This window comes from Rhinolophus hipposideros (genome assembly GCF_964194185.1).
Source record: "Rhinolophus hipposideros genome assembly, chromosome: 14".
In the NCBI taxonomy this organism is placed as follows: Eukaryota; Metazoa; Chordata; class Mammalia; order Chiroptera; family Rhinolophidae; genus Rhinolophus; species Rhinolophus hipposideros.
Window position 1 is genome coordinate 25500639 of NC_138060.1, and position 16583 is coordinate 25517221.

Below are 16583 nucleotides of genomic sequence, written 5' to 3' on the forward strand. Positions count from 1 at the left end.
TTATATACCACATATCAGTGAAATCATAGGGTTCTCTGCTTTTTCTGTCTGACTTATTTCGCTTAGCATTATACTCTCAAGATCCATCCATGTTGTCACAAATGTTCCTATATCATCTTTCCTTAACGCCGAATAGTATTCCATTGTGTATATATACCACAACTTCTTTATCCATTCATCTATCGAAGGACATTTTGGTTGGAATGAACGTTTTTTAAGTGAAATGCTTCTCTAAATTAGGCGACTCAAATTTTAGTTATTTGCAAAACAGCCACAGGAGTTTTCTAAAAATCTGTGCAGTGTCTACATAAATATTTTCATTTTTTAGATTAAATAAATGTATCTCACAAGGAAACTACATCGTACTATTACTGTAATAGAAGATTGGTGTTACTTGCCAGAAATAGGTCTCCATTAAAATAAACCCAAGGATAAACGAGCAATGAATGCGCTCAGTTCTAAGTAGATATTGTTGCCTACCAAGGCTGGGGTCCTAGGACTCACCTCTCTTGGTTAAGATGGGATCAGTCAATGCTTTGAAGAGGCGTCAAAGACAAATGAGCACTAACCTGAGACTTGCCCGTGGAAGGCAATCACAAGGACGTCACAGGTGGATGAGTGTGGAAGAACTTTTCCGTGCCAAGTTATTCCACTCCACTGAAAATTATCCTAGCTACTACCAGTGGTTGCCAGCCCACATTTTGGGAACTCTGATTAACAGAACCCATCGCTGTAACTTCTGGTTCTCTGGAAGACTTTAACCAGCGCTTTTGGGAAGGACACAGACGCCCTGAATGTAGCCATCTCAACTTCATACCCTGTTTCCCCAAAAATAAGACCTCGTCGGACAATCAGCTCTAATGCGTCTTTTGGAGCAAAAATTAATACAAGACCCAGTATTATATTATATTATATTGTATTATACCCAATCTTATAGTAAAATAAGACTGGGTCTTACATTTATTTTTGCTCCAGAAGATGCATTACAGCTGATTGCCCGGCTAGGTCTTATTTTCGGGGAACATGGTATTACAGTGTCCCTTATCTGAAGCTCCACTGAAGGGAAGACAATTCTCAGAAGTCCACCAGTTGAAGAGTTTGTTGTTTAAAACTAACTGCCTGGTGGAATAATGAGGTCCCTGTCACTGGAGATGTGCAGACAAATGCTGGACACTCATGGGGGACTGAGGAGAGGGGTGAGGAGCAGGGAAGTTTCTAGAGATAATTCCAGCATCAGATTGTCAGCCTATGAAATTGACCTGACAGTCAGAGTTTGCTTTCATGTGTAGGCAAAACACATTTAGAGCAATGAGAGAGAGAGAGAGAGAGAGAGAGAGAGAGAGAGAGAGAGAGAGAGAGAGACAGAGACAGAGAGAGAAATTGTGCGTCAGGTTATTCAGGAGACCTGAAGGAAGAAAGGAGGATGGAAATGGTTTTTATTATTTCTTTATATAAGTAATGCTTCATATTTCTTAATCCAGTACTAGATTCATCAGGACTATTTTGTGCAGACTATTGTGTGAGTATTTTGGTTTTAAGCAATAAACTGAACTCAAACTTGCATAAGTACCAAAAAGAAACTTAATGAGATTTAAATAACTGGGCTACCTTCAGGTATGGCTGGATCCAGGAACTCAAACAATATTATTCATCAGGCTTCAGTCTATTCAACATCTCTTAGGTCTGTATTCCTCTATGTTGGCTTCATTCTCAGGTAAGGTCTGCTTAAGGTGTGAAAAAGACAGCTGCCAGCAGCTCCAGGCTTAGGAACCATGGCAGAGACCAAGCCCGTGTTTGATAATAGTTTTAGTGAAAGTCCCAGAGAGAGTTCTCATTGACCCAGCATATGTCACATGTCCCCCACTGAGGTCAGGGTGATGTGCTCTGGCTGTGCCTGGTTCACATGTCTACCTCTGGAAGGAGGGAACCCCACCCAACCATATGAATGTGAGTAGAGAAGGGGAAGTTTCCCCAATCACAATTGAGGTGCTATCACTTGGAGAAGCTGTAATGAATGGCAGGCAAGCAAAAATAGCTTCTATTTTTTCCACCCTCATATCCTTGCTCAAAGCTGTGCCCCACGTCTCCATGCAGGTGGCTCCCATTCATCCTTTGGCTCTTAGCTCAAACGGCACTTCCTTAAGGAAAACTTCCCCAACTATCTAAAGTTGGACTGGGACCTCCTGAAATGTGTGCTCCAGGCTGATCTTGTCACTCTGGGCTTCTGTGGTTATTTGACAAAGGCTGCCCCCCCACTGGACCAGGACCACCTTGAGGTCTGTGAGCTGTCTGTTCTGTCCACCACTGTATCCCTAGAGCCTAGGACAGTGCTTGGCAAATAGAAATCACTAATAAATGTTTATGTGACGTATTGGTGGATATCATAGCACATGGGACCTGGTGACCAGTGAGGGGGAAGGAACGGAGGGGTCAAGGGAGATATCAAGATTCTATGCTGGTGGAAAGAGACAAGAGAATACTGGTGACCTTGGGGAGAACTCTGTGCTGTGGGGTCCCAGGATGGATGACCAGAGTGGGGGGCGAGATGGGGGGATGGGAAGTCAATTGGCAAATGCCAGCCCTGGGGACAGAGAAAGGAAGTAAAGCGTAGGTCTGGGCTGGAGAGAAGGAATCCTTTCTGTGAGTCCTTGGGGAACCCAGAGGGAAGTGTAGTCGTGGCCCCATTCCCAGGAGCATTTATGAAAGGAAGATGTGGTCAGGACTTGGCAAGGGGAAGGGAGGGAGTCCCCAGGCACTGGGTTGGGATTGGCTGGAAGAGCGGCTTCTCTGGGACAGTCCCTCAAACCTCGAGAACTGGAAGGAGGAGGGTGGCTCAGGGTTCTGCCGCCACCCCTGGGTGTTTTTCCAGGCCATGTTTCCGTCTTCGGTCATCTGTGTATCCATTTGTCCATCCACACACATAGCCACTAGTGTCTCCATGACCAAGCCTTGGCAGCAGACACGGAGTCCTCTCCAACCTGCCACGTGCACACACCTAGCCTAGTACCAAGAGCCTGTTAGCTCCGAGCCAGAAGCTGCGTTACTTCTGTAACAGGCAGGCGAGGCTGCCCTGGGGAGGAGAGCAAAGAGGGGGCAGGAGCCCACCCCCAGCTACACTGAGAGGCCTGTGAAAGAGAAGAGGGAGACAGAGAAAGAGAAACAAAAAGGACAAACCAACAGAAGCAAACCTACGAGGTAGAAAGAGGAAAACCAAGAGGGAAATCTATGTTGAAAGGACTGGGAAAATGAGACCCAAACAAGCTGCCTACCCCAAAGCCAAGGCAGGGAAGAGGGAAGAGGGAAGAGGGAAACCGACTGGAGAAGTAAGGAGAGAGTGAGAGGAGGAGGGGGAGAGGGGAGCACGCCAGAGGGAAGAGGGGGGTAGGGAGAGGGAGGAGGGAGAGGAGAGAGAGGGAGAAAGAAGGGAGATGGAAAGGGGAGAACGGAAAGGGGAAAATGGGAGAAAGGGAAGAAGGGGAGGAAAAGCAGAGGAGAGGGGGTGCGGGAAAGAGGGAAGGTCGCTGGCCAGGACGCTTCGAGAAGGAAGCTGGGAGGGCGGGAGCAGCCGAGCTCAGGGGCGTGGGGGACGCGGGGGCGGGGCCGGGGGCCGGGGCCCCCCCCTCCGACAGGCCCCTCCCCGGGTGGGCGGGCTCCTGCGCAGCGGCCCCGCCCCCGCCCCGCCCCCGCCCGCCGCCGCGCTCCCCGCCCCTCCTTCCCGCGCTCCCCACCCCCACGCTTCCCCGCGTCCCTCCGCCCGCCCTCGAAAGACCCAGCGAGTTGCGAGGTTGCGGGCGAGCTGCGCGGAGCGGAGGAGCTCAGGAGCCGGGAGCGGCCCCGCGCCCGGAGCGCAGCGGACTGGCCGAGCTGCCCGCGCAGCGCCCGCTGCGGGCAGCTCAGCCCCGGCCGCAGGTAGGGACGTGCAGCGGGCGTCGGGGCGCGGGGCACCGACCCCAGGGCGGGCTGGGCAGCACCGACGGGCGCCCCGAGCCGCCGCCCCGGGCCGGGCGGGATGGGGGGCGGACGCCCCGAGATTCCAGCCTCCGCGCCTCGCCGCGCCTCAGGCCACATGAAGGAGCCGGGCGCCGCTCCTCCCGTCGACGCGCGCCGTGGCCATTCCCCGGGCCGCGTGGGGGACAGGGGACTCGCGCGAGGGTCGCGAGAATCGCATGCCCTGTCCTCGTCGCGGGGCCCCTTGGAAGCCCCAGCTGACGCTGGACTTGGCTGGAGCCGTCGAAGCACCGCTCCCATTCCATTCCCCCGCGGATAGTGGGGGACCCAGGAGTGAATGTTTGGGGGCCATGTGCGACTTCTCCGCCTCGCGGTCAGCTGCGTCGAGATAGTGCCGTGCCCCTCATTTATTCTCCAAGAGGTAAGGGGGTCGGGCGACTTAGGGATGGGACACATTCCTATCCCAGGGTAGCTCCAGCTCTCAAGAAATGTTGCCTTAAAAAGCACGCCACAGCTTGGACTGAGCGCACACAAGCTCGCGCGGGTCTCCCCACTCCTTTCCCCGAGGGATGGAGGATGAGGGAGCTTCCCCCGAAATTTGTAGGGCTGTGTCCCGTTGCTGCCTCCGGACTGCTCTCACCTTCTTGCCTTGTGTCCTGGCGTTTACTCTCCGGGGGATGGAGGGAAGAGCCTACCCTGTCTGCCAGGGTTACCCAGGGGCAAGGACCATGAGGTCCCCAAGTGTGGTCCCTTTGTCCCCCCACAGGGTGGCACCCACATATGACCTGTTCTAGTGTGGCTTGGTCTTCAGACAAGGAACTCAGACCAGGCAGCCTCCCACTGAGGTTCTGAGCTAATCTCACTCTAAAAGAGACTTGAACCCCAAGGAGAAAATTGGATTTTAAAAAGCTAAATGATAACACCCCGTTTTTTCCTGATGTGGGGACGCTCAGCCTCATTCCACCAAGAACTGGCGGGGAGTGGGGGGTGCTGAATAAAATGACTCCTGAGCTTTGGTGACATCCCCCAAATCAGAGACTGTCAGGCTATGCAATTGGACTTTGGGGCTGACCTTCATTTTTCTGTGACACACAAGGTGGGTGCTTGATGAGAGAGCGGGGTGTTGGGTGCTAGGTATTGCCTAGCTTTTCTCTTTGGGAACTTTGGGTAAAATATGTTCATAAGGGAGTCTGAAAAGGCTACCCCAACTCCCAAATTCCAAAACAAAGGAGGTCAGTGGGAACCAAAGGCTTCTTGTACCCTGTCTTTCTCTTTGGAGCAAGGAATGGGAGGGACCTTTTCCCAGAGCAGTCCGGGCAAAATGGCTGAGCCTCCCCTGAGCCTCAGAAATAAATTGTGAGGCAAGCAGCAAACAAAGAAAGCACTCTCTCTCCAGCCAAGCGCTGGCTCAGTGGCCAGTCCTTGAAGGACAAACAGTGTGTTGAATGGGACACACAGCCCGGCTTGTCTGGCAGAGAATCTGGAGAGTGGGGCGATCCCTAAGAACCACAGGGAGAGGCAGCAGCTTGGGAGAGAAAGCGGGAACCATCTCTCCTGATATGCAACCCTTTATGCCAGGGCTGGAGGCTTGGTGAGAAGTGGGTCCCCCATGAACTTGGGATGGGGTTGGAAGGGGTGTCTACAGGCCATTGAATGGGCAACTCAGAGGGTGACGGCAAGGGAAAAGCAAGTTCATCAAAGCTGAAAGCAAGACAACAGTTCTGTTGCTCCCTGGATTTCACATGCCTGGCAACCAGGAGCTCCAAACACCATGCATTTGTTTATGCATGGCCCAGCGTACAGCAGGCACTCAATATGTGTCTTAGAATAAAGCCTGCATGGATGGAAGGTGATGACAGCACTAGCATGGACCTACCTACAATATCTACCAGTGTCATTGAACCAAGAAGGCTATAAAAGGTGGTCTCTGAGACCACAGCCTGGAAGGAGCCCTGGATGAGTTGACTTTGAGTTGGGGTGCTGCCATTTTTTGACCAGGTGACCTTGGGTAAATTCTCGTCCCTATTGGAAGGAAGAAATGGAGTACCAAAAAGCTACCAGTATGCCCAGCTTATAATTCCTACAATAACCTTGTGCAGTGGGTACAATTCGAATCCCCCACTGCAGAGGTGAGGAAACTGCAATTCAGAGAGGGGAAGTATCTTGCCCAAGGTCACACAGCTAGGTGGAGGTAGGGCAGGAATTTGAACCATGCTCTTCTGATTTCCCAGCCAACACTTTCCCCATGGCTGAGTCTCTAGGCCTTGGTTTTCACTTCCATAGAGTGAGGTGGTGGGGTGATGGTCGGGATTTGATGATGGACAGTGAGGCCTCTGGGGCCTGCTGTCAGGCTGCTTCTTTACCCTCCCAGCATATGCTAAGAGCAACATTAAAGCGCAAGTGCCAGGCAGCTTCTTGCCGTCACATAAAGACACTGTTCCTAGGCCTGTCTGCGAACTCGTCAGCTGAGGTAGGACCTCTCAAGCCACTTGGAACTCGGACATGTTTTTTTTCCCCACTCTCTTGCTTGTGTGTGCATTACAGGCCGAGTGTCACCCCCTATCGATTAAGCCTTGCCCGCCGCCTCCAGCCCCCCTCATCCTGAAGTCCATCCCCTTGTCCTTGGGAGTAGGTGCGATGCCTGAGCTCCTCTCTGTCACCTGGCCCGAGGTGTACGCAGCTTCAAGCCTGTCTTTGCCCACATCAGAACTGCCCCTTCAATTCAACCATGCAGTTGCCTGAGCTCTGTGCCCAGAGAATGGTGGGCAGAATACAGCCCCTGGCACAGTGAAAACAACTTTGACTTGACTCAAATTGCAAAGAGCATGAGGGCGCCTTTCAGTGAGGAGATCTTCAGACGTCTGTCCCTTTCCCCGGCATCCTTCAGCTCTAGCTCCTCAAATGGCCCAGCATGCTTCTTTTTGTCACCTTTGCCCCATGCTCTGAAGGTCCCTGGGAGGTGGAGGGAGAGAGGGTGGCACTTGAGAGGGGAAAATGGTAGGAGGCCAGGTACGGACCCCAAAATCAGGCTTTCCAGGATATGTGCCTAGGAGAGCTTTGTGAACCAGCATGTTCCCTCGGTGCAGCTCACCTGAAGCCCTTGGAGCCAGGGGAAGGGGAGGTGAGAGCCAGCGGGAAGCTAACAGCGGAGATAAGGGTTGCCTGGCATAGAGGGTAGATGTGAATGCACACTGTGATATTTCAGCACTGCCTTGGATTCAGTCATAAACGGGGGAAAAACCTCACTCAATATTGTTCCAATGATAATATCATCAATAACAATAATAACTAACAGTTATTGCCTGTTGATCTGCCAGAAAACGTGCTGTGTGCTTTACTTACGTTATTGCATTTAATTTTCTCAAAATCCTGTGAGGTACGTAGTAGAATTGTCCCTGTACAGATAAGGAAACAGGAGAGAGGTTAGGGCACTGGCGGCAGGATCTCTGGGCTTACAAATGGCCCTGGAGCTCCAGCTCAACCACAACATACTAATGTCCCTGCCACAGAAAAGCCCTTGGTGTTGTCACTTAGCAAGGACCACAACTCCCCATTTAAGGAGCTGCACAGTTAGAAAGCACTTCCCATTCATTTTCCATCAATCGAGCTTTGCCACAGCTCTGGGAGGCCTGTGGAGTGACAGCCGCTGTTTGATAACTGGGGAAGCTGAGGCCCAGAGAGGTGAATTTTTGTTCCCAGCATTCCTCTGCTGCTAAGTTACAGCACTGGGATTCACACTCAGGTGCCCAGCCTGTTATAACATATTTGTGACCTAGACTTTAAATTCACTTAAAGCTGATGTTGACATGTGTACCCAACCACCTTTCTCTCATTCTTAGGTGTCCCCCAATTTGTCACCACCCTCTCGCTCTGGAAGTTGTTGAGAGTGGCCGACGAAGCCATCAGCCCCGTTTGCCATGATCTGACATGACACAAAAGTGGCATCCGATTTGAAGCGAGCTGCCTGCAGCAAATGGCCTTCTATTTTTATATTTCTCACAAATTGGAAATTACAAGGAGGCCAGGTCTTGCAGAGCGATTGGCTGTGGCACTCTGAAAGCTGGGGGTGTGCAGCTAGGCTAGGTGGAATGGGCCACATGAGGGGGCCAGGAACCCTCCTGGCTTGACTGTTGGCAGAAGGGCCCCCCAGCTTCCGGGGCCGGATGGGATCCTGGCACACAGGTCAGGCTGGAGGGTGCTACCTCGGTCAGTGACCTGCAGCTCTGCCCACCTGTCCCCTGCAGTGTCTGCGAGATCTGTGTCACATGCCAGCTCTTGAGATAACTGAGCCCTGGCCAGAGGGACATTCAAGGTCAAAGATGCCCTGAAAGACATTAACAGCAGGTTGCTTTCATGGCTTTCTTGTTTGGTACGGAGGTTCTGTGCAGGGAGAGGGCAGCCGCCGCAAGGAAGGAGCTGAGCAATGACATTTGGTATCAGAATTGCGATTTGCTGGAACTTGTGCTGATAACAGTACCCCCAGCTATCAGAATAGCACTTTACAGTTTGCAAAAAAAAAAAAAAAAGAAAAAAAAAGAAAAGCTCTTGCCGCTGTTCTTTCTCTTGATACTGTGTAAAGTATTCCAGTAGAAGAAAATATGATCCTTGATATCTTAGAGAAGAATCTTCGCTCAAACGAGGAGACTTTTTTTTAAAAGCTAGTTTTCTCATAAAGCCCAAATCAGAATGACCTTGACTCAAATGAGGCCTCTTTGCACACACGTGAGTACACACACACACACACACACACACACACACGTAACATTTATGTAGAATTTCACGAAGTGCTTCTTCCACTAAAGCGTGCATTATCCCTGGGAGCTCTAGGTGAACCTAACATTTTTATTATTATTACCGTTATTATCTTCATCTTTTGGTTGGGGGAAACTGAGGCTCAGGGAGCCCTGAACACCTTCATTCCTGACCTCTGGTTTCCCAGCTGATGGGAATTACCTTACTAAGCCCAAATCCCAATTCACCAGGTAGCCCCTTGAGAAGGAGCCCAGATAAGCCCGGATTTGAGGAGGCAGGACACCGAGCACACAGGGATGGAGACTGCAGGATAGTGTGTGGAGGTACAGCCATGAGGTTTTGGAGAAAAGGGCCTTGACATCTTCTTCTAGCCTTACCTGAGCTCTAGCCTGAGGCAAACTCCATCACAACCAGGGTTTGGGGTCGGAAGTGTGTTCATTTGGCCCGTGAGCCCCCAGTGGTGGCGGGACATGGGGGCATGACTGCTTTCAGACACGCGTGCAGGCACACAAGTGTGCTTATCCAGATGGATTGGGTGAAAATGAATACCAGGGACCCTGTGAGATTGTCTAGAAGGATCTAAGGGCCTTGGTGACCAGGAAAAGTATGGGGAAGTGTTCGGCCATGAGCCTCGGGACGTTTGAGACTGCTGGAAGAGCGGGCTGCGTGATTCTGAGCATGCGCAGACAAGAGGGTAAGGAAGGGAGGGGGTATGGAATGGAAACCACTCACTCTGGCCATTACCCCATCTCCCCTCTGCCCTTGAACTGCTGTCCATGCTGAAGACTGTGGAATATCACAAGTTCTGGGAGCATACTTCTGGGGTGCTGGGGGAGGCAGGGACACCTGAAGGTTTCATGTGTCCCCTGGCTGCGTGGCCACACTGGCCCTGACCACCAAGTATGGAGAGCCTCCTGGGCACCAGTCCTGGGCTGTGCCAGGCTGGTAAGAACGATGCTCGGGGACCGGTGCCACTGTCCCCATCAGCAGGAGGACCCTGAGGCCGAGGGAGGTGGAGCCATTCACTCCAGGTTGCACAGCAGACTTGGAACAAAGGCCACCGGCTCCCCGTGCACTGTCTGTGCTCCACTCTGCAATCTAGCCTTGGTGCCACTGAGCCCCTTTGCTCCCACAGTGGATGTTTTGAGAGCTTGAGGTCAAGGACTCACCTATGATTAAAAATACCAAAGTGGGTTTGGGAATGGGGAAAAAGGAGTCTTACTGGAGAGTGTTCTGAGGATGGAATTTTAAATGTATGCATATATAACATGTTCCGGTTTAACAGGCTGGTCCGGCACCGTGACCCCAAAAAATCAGATGTGTACAAGCCCACAGCTCTGACTGTGATGCAGGCACTGAGCCGAGCACTTTACATGGCAGTGTCTGAGGATCCTTAATAAAGAGACTGAGGCCCAGGGAATTCATGTGGTTGTCAAAGGTCACCCCACTGGCATGCAGAGGAGCTGGGACCCCGAGGTCTGCACTCTCAGACCTGAGAAAGTGGGAGAGCAGCCTCCAGTCCGGCCAGTCCCAAGCCAGCTGGGGACCATGGGTAGGGTCCTTCCCCACTCTGGGCTTTGCATTCTCAGTCCATAAAGCCAGGGGGTTTGGACTGGACAGGATGATTGGGATCTGCTGCGCCCCATTCCCAGGTGGGGGGAGGAGGCTGCCCGCCCCACTTCCTTGTCCATTTACCCCAGAATAGCCTCCCCGAGACTAATGACTGGGGAAGATAAGAGCCCTTTCTCAAATGGCAGTGAATGCCACTAATGACAGAGCAGATGCGGCATGGTTAATTATGTCACGGGTATTAAATGAGAATGCCAACCTCAGGAGTTAAATTGCCCCGGTGGGCTACAATGGTTGTGCTTTAAAAGGGGTGCCATTGGCCTGGGCCAAGACAGAAGAGCCCCTACTTAAACTTCGAGCCAGACAAGAGTCACAAAGCCTTGTTCACACCCATCCCCTCCCCAGTACGGGATCTGCAGTGGCTCCTTGGAGCTGGGGACACCAGTGGCTGCTCTGTGAGATTTTCTTAGAGGCCTCTGGGGGGACCTAGACAAGCTACCTTCAGCGGCAGATGTGGCAAACAACTGCACCTAATAAAACTTTGAGTGCCTACTGTGTGCTATGCCCTACTGTGGATCATGGAGATAAACCAGGTGTTTGTTGTTCCTGCTTTGAAGAGCTGCTTGCAGTCAAAGCCATAAATGTGTGTCTTCTAGTGTCTCCGGTAACCACATAGGCGTAGTAGGTACTTACCTCTTGCTTTTGATCGTCTGTGTGGCTCCGTAAGCGACAGCCAGAGGCCACACTGGTGAGGGCCAGAGCAAGATGTGCTGTGGGCTGAGTGGGGCAGAGGGACAGGCCAGAGGACTGGCCCTTTTCTCTAGGCACCACCAAGTCAGCCTTTCTGGATGACTGGACTTTCTTTCTGGACTTGCTGGGTGACCATGGACAACCCCTTTTTTCTCTCTGAGCCTCAGTTTGCACATCTGCAAATTGGCCACAGTGAGGGCTGTGAAGGCTGCCCTCCTTGGTTAGGAAACCTCCTTGGTTAGGAAACCTCCTTGGTTAGGAAACTGTGTCTCCTAACCAATCCCAGCCCTGAACCTGGAGAGTCCCAGAGATTGCATAAATGTCTGAAAAGTGACATTTTGGAGGCAGTTCAGCAGAAGGAGAGAGTGTGATCACCAAAGGCAGCTTTTGGTTCTTCTTGTGGACTTGATATGTCCCTCAAACCTCCAACTCCTCACCAGTAGCTCTGGTCCCCTGCCTCCCACTTCCTGGACCTCCAAAGCTATTTCTCAGGGTTTTCTAGGACAGAGAAAGCCATAAAACCCAGACACTTTGTTACAGATGGGTAAACTGAGGCCTAGAGAGGAATTTTAAGCCCCCAGGTGCTAGGACCCGGAGCTTATAACCCCAAGCCAGCCCAGCTCCACCGTTGAGAAATTATTAAATAGAGTTGGTGGAAGGACTCAGGTTGCCGTGGCAACGGAGCCTGTGTCCTCGAGAGATAATGGCGTTGTACAAGGCAGAGTGATGTGTGTTGAATGCTGATTTGGGAGCTGCTGGAGCGAGTGAGCGAGAGTGTGCAGAGGACTATATCTAGGATTTGAGCTTCCCCAAAAAGGAGGCTTGAGGCTGGTGGGGCTGGGGCAGGTGCAAGGAAACGTGCTTTGTCTAGTTCTGTCCTTCTTAAGACCTCGGTGGAAAGAGATGATCACCTTCATTTCATAGAGGCACAAAGTGAGGTAAAGAGAGGTGAAGTGGCTCTTCCCCCAGGTCACACAAGTGGGACAGAGGTGAAACTGGGATTTAAACCCCAAACTGCTGTGGGGAGGGCCTGGCAAGGGCTCTGTGGGGAAGGCGGTTGGTGGGATAGGAATGCAGAAGGCAGCCAGCCGAGCCCTGCACTCGGAGCACCCGCACGTCTCTGAAGGCTCTTAAGGAGAGTGCTCATGGAGATCTCGGGCCAGGAGCGGCAATCCCAGCAGGAGAGGAATGGGGAAACAATATGACGGGGTAGCTCCAAACATCAGCTGTGGTGCCAAAGTCAAAGCCCTTCCTCCCACTTCCTAGCTGTGTGACCCTGGGCAAGTCACTTCACCTCTCTGAGCTTCAGTGTCCTCACCTGCAAAATGTAGATAATAATAGACCTACCTCACAGGAATGTTGTGAGACCAAATAAGGTAAGTTAGGCAGAGCATTGAGCCCCGCTCTTGGGCATAGCTCGCTCAATCGACAGAGAAGAGAGGCTAGGAGAAGGGTCAGTCTGCTCCGAACCACGTATTGCTTCTGATGTGTGGCGTTGGAAGAGTGGAATGACTAAAGCAAGTACAAGAATAATAAATAACAGGCTCTTCATTCCAGGCTGGTGAGCATCAGTAGAACAAATGAACAGCCTCAGTCACCAAAAATATGCATAAATATTTTGCATTTGGAAAGCGTGATTGATGTCCCTCCCTGTACTGTCCCTAAAAGCTGATATGCAGACCACCTTGGGGGAATGTGTGTTCTCGATGCCAGCTATCTAAATAACCCCATGCTGCAAACCCTTTTGGAAAATACTGTCCCCCATGCTCTTCATTTCTCTTTTTCTGCACAGCTGGTACAACATACTTACTTCCCTAATTAGGGATTGGAGAACATGGGGTTAACACCCTGAAAAACCCCAAAGTTCATCTTTTGCATGCTGGCAGAGAGGTGATGGGAGCTGGCAGACAACCCCATTCCATTCTGAAAGCAGAAAGAGGGTGCTGAAGTCCGGCATTTGACTGTTTCAAAAACAACGGTGAGAGCTGGAGTCCTGATTCTTAGAGGCAAGCAACCATTTTGTTTCCGCAAACCTGTCTGAGCCAGTCCACCCTCAGAGATAGCAACCTGCTTTTGGTTTCCCAGAGAGAGTGTCATTTGTTCACTGCTGATCCTACAGCTGGATGACACGGTCTGAAGCAGTGAGCCTAAGACCTCAGATTCCAACCCATGCAGGCAGGAGAGGCACTGGGGACAAATGAAGACAGTTCACATTTAGCCAGGATTTGAATGAATGTGCTAATTACAGGATAGGTACACATGTTCACTTTGGGAATCATGTTTAATGAATAATTTGCTCTAAGAATTTGACTTGGCCACCATGTCCTCATGGCTCCCACCGTTCCCTTGTAGTGATTGCCTAAAGGTTAAGATAACTACGGCATTCTGCCCAGGACTTTTTTCCCCACAGCTATCAAAAAAAATAATAATTAGACCTAATCGGGTGATTTATTAGATCCTCTGCCAGGTACTGTATTAACCACTTTACATATTCTCACATTGAATCCTCACAGTAGCCTTAGAAGTAGATATTATCACCTTTGTCTTAGAGAAGTTAGGTGACTAACCGGCAATCATACAGCACCTGAGCTGAGACTCAAAACCAGGTTTGCTTGCCCTCAGTCTGGTGCCTTTATACACTGCCCTGTTCTGCCTGCCATTTTCATGGCTCATGACAAATACATCTCTGAATACCCATTGAGTTTGTTTATAGTTCACGGAACTTAAGAAAATTTGCTTAGTAAAAATCCCATTTCCCCACATGGACAGGTTATTCTTGCTACGTGGGATTTTTCACTTTACAGAGAAGGGGGGATTCATACTATAAGGGTTCCTTTTGGACTAGACTAATTGGGTGATTTAAAAAAGAAAGGATTCCTTTTGAAAGCTAAGTGAATGAATCAGGAACAGACGCCTTGGCTAAAGTGAACATTCACTTGAGCTTTCAAAAAAGAAAATCAGCTTTCTCTTGTGGGAAATATTTGAGATCCTGGAATCTGATGCTTAACTGACTCTGAAAATACATGTCCTTCCCATTCTTGCAAACTAGCCTCAACATTTAAAAAAAATCCAAACGACCTTATATTAAGAGAACGATAGGATTTGTTGTTTCCCAAATATACAAGTATCATACTTAAACATACTTTTATAAATGTCACCACCCCCAAGAGTTTTGCATATCCCCTAGGGAAGGGGCAGCTCTAACCTGGTCCTTCTACCCCTTAGAGAACGCCCTCTCTGGAGTGACTAGATTACACCATGTATGTGAGATTGCAAACTCAGAGGCCACTGAAGTCCAGGCAGGTCAAAGAAATGAGTCAAGAAGTCAGGGACGAGATGACATTCATGGTGGGACTTGTAGTAAACTGTAAAACACATAGCCACGCCCCCTCCCCAAAGCATGCAAATTCAAATTTTAAAATTCTGAGCTGATACGACTCAACCAAGCACATAGGTGGGACCCATATGGGCCACTCGTTTGAGATCCCTGGTGGTTCCTAGTGTGACTTTGTGTATTCTTGGTCCAGACAGTTTATTTTGGGGGGCTTTGTGTGTTCATATCTAGAATGGGGCGATAAAGCTGGCAGAGTTGTCAGGAGGAGGCAGTGGAGTCCCAGGTGTGGGTGCTTGATGAGGAACCGTGGAGATACCCAGGGCCACAGCACTGAAGCGCCAATCTGTGACCCGGAGTCAGCTCTCCATCTGGGAGAGCTGCCTGCATGTGATTTATTACAGATCATCATTGAGTTCAGCCAGTCCCTGCAGTATTATGTGTTTTTTTTTTCTTTTTCCCAAACCCGAGCTCTTAAAGGGCCTTTATCCTAATGCCTTTCAGAGCTATTCAATTACGTCTTGAACAGGAGGAAATGGTTCTTTAACCCCCTGGTTTTCTTACAAGTATATCTTAAAAGGGAGAGAGTGATGTCAAAGAATGCCAGGTAGTCACCATGTCACTTTTATTCTCTGATGTGAATTTCGTCCTTTCTGGCTGGTTGAGCCAGGCGCCTTTTCAGAGATGTCCCCTGGAACAGAAGTCCTTGAGAATTCCTCCCACCAGCCAAAGGATGGTGGGAGGAAAGAAGCAACCTGGGACAGGACTGTGGGGGCCTGGAGGCTGGGAACCTTGACGTCCACCACGGTGGGTTCCTGGTGTGCCCGTTTCAGGGTACAGTCTCAAGAGGTGTCCCGGGCCCTCCATGGAGGACCAAGATGGACGGTCTGGCCCACAGCAAATCCTGTTAGAAGCAACTGAAGGAAGTCAGTGGACAGGTTCTGTGGCCCGAGTTCCAATCTCAGCTCCTCAACCACTTGCGACCTTGGGCTGCTCCAACCACAGGTTTCTTCTTGCTAAAATACAGGCCCCCCTTCCTTGGGTTCTCCCAAAGGCTAAGTGAGATCCCAGAGTATCTGTGTTCCTCCTGTGTCCCTTTTTCCTGTCACTCTTCTGCAGACTTCCTGTCTTCCTTTCTCTTGCTCCGTTTTTCTTCACTCTCCTTCCCCCTTCTTCTCCCCACCCTTCTCTCTTGCACCCCTCTCTTGCACTCCTCTCTCCCCACCCCTCCCCCACTCCTAGACATCCATGTAGGATCTGTGCTCTACGCCGCTCCCTCCAGCTGCACCCACAGGAGCTGCAGAGTCTGTTCTGGTGCCAGCCCAGGAGTGATGTCCAGAGCTTTCCTTACGAGGAGCAATCAAAGCCCCCTCACAGAGTGAGCACATCTCTTCCCAACCCTGTGACTGAATGGTGGTACCCAGAACCGGCTGTGGTGGGAGTATTCACACCACTGAAATCAACAGATGCCCCAGATGGGGCCTTTTGTTTGCTTTCTGAGAGCTCCTTGGTAAACACCTGCACACCACTCACTGCCTTGGAGACTGGTGCCACCTTTTGCGAAGCAGGCATTTCTTGAGGACTTATAATAACAACATCCCCTGTCACGGAGGAAAGAACTCAGGAGAGCACGTATGTGTCTAGCACTGTTTGAGCAGCTGAGAGGGAAGCAAAAGCAATTGAAGACCAGGGTCTTATTAGCACAGAGATGACAGTGTAGCTGGGGAGATAGGACAGAAGAATTAGTTATTAGTCAGGAAAGAGGCTAAGTTGTGTGGAGTAACTGGGCCTTCCCCATTGCCCCTACCAAGGTCCCAGTTCAGGTGCTGCCCTCCCATCCCCATCCCACTCTCCCACACAGCTGCCAGGCTCTTGCCAAATCATGATCTGTGTAAACCTCCCCTAAAACGCTCCAGTGGCCCCAAATTCCCCCAGTTCCCATAGTGGGGAGGGGCAATTAGAAGAATGGGCTTCGGAACCAAGCTGCCACCTCCTGGACCTGGGACCCTGGGCAAATTGCTTTACTTCTGGAGCCTCAGTTTCCACATCTGTGCAATGGGATGTTGTGAGAGTTAAATACAGTTATCTATGAATGCACTAAACATAATCAATTAATGGTCTGTGTGATCATTGTTCTATTACAAGATACAACACACCCCCTTTTCCTGCATCCAAAGCCTTTTATTGCTACTGGCCATCTCCCAGCCATGCTCCCTAAATCACCCCAGATTCT

The 16583-nt window shown here is 50.7% G+C and overlaps 1 protein-coding gene across 3 annotated transcripts in view; it reads left to right on the forward strand.

The window, feature by feature from the left end:
* Nucleotides 1–3756: 3756 nt before the first annotated feature.
* The window catches only part of SLC6A1 (solute carrier family 6 member 1), a 40932-nt gene continuing 28105 nt past the window's right edge, over nucleotides 3757–16583 (forward strand). Inside the window, exon 1 of one of the 3 annotated variants that reach the window (XM_081072952.1) lies at nucleotides 3757–3909. The gene's annotated coding sequence lies outside the window, so the exon portion shown is untranslated. The remainder of the gene's footprint in view (nucleotides 3910–16583) is intronic. The other 2 variants (XM_081072955.1, XM_081072954.1) reach the window with 2 other exon arrangements.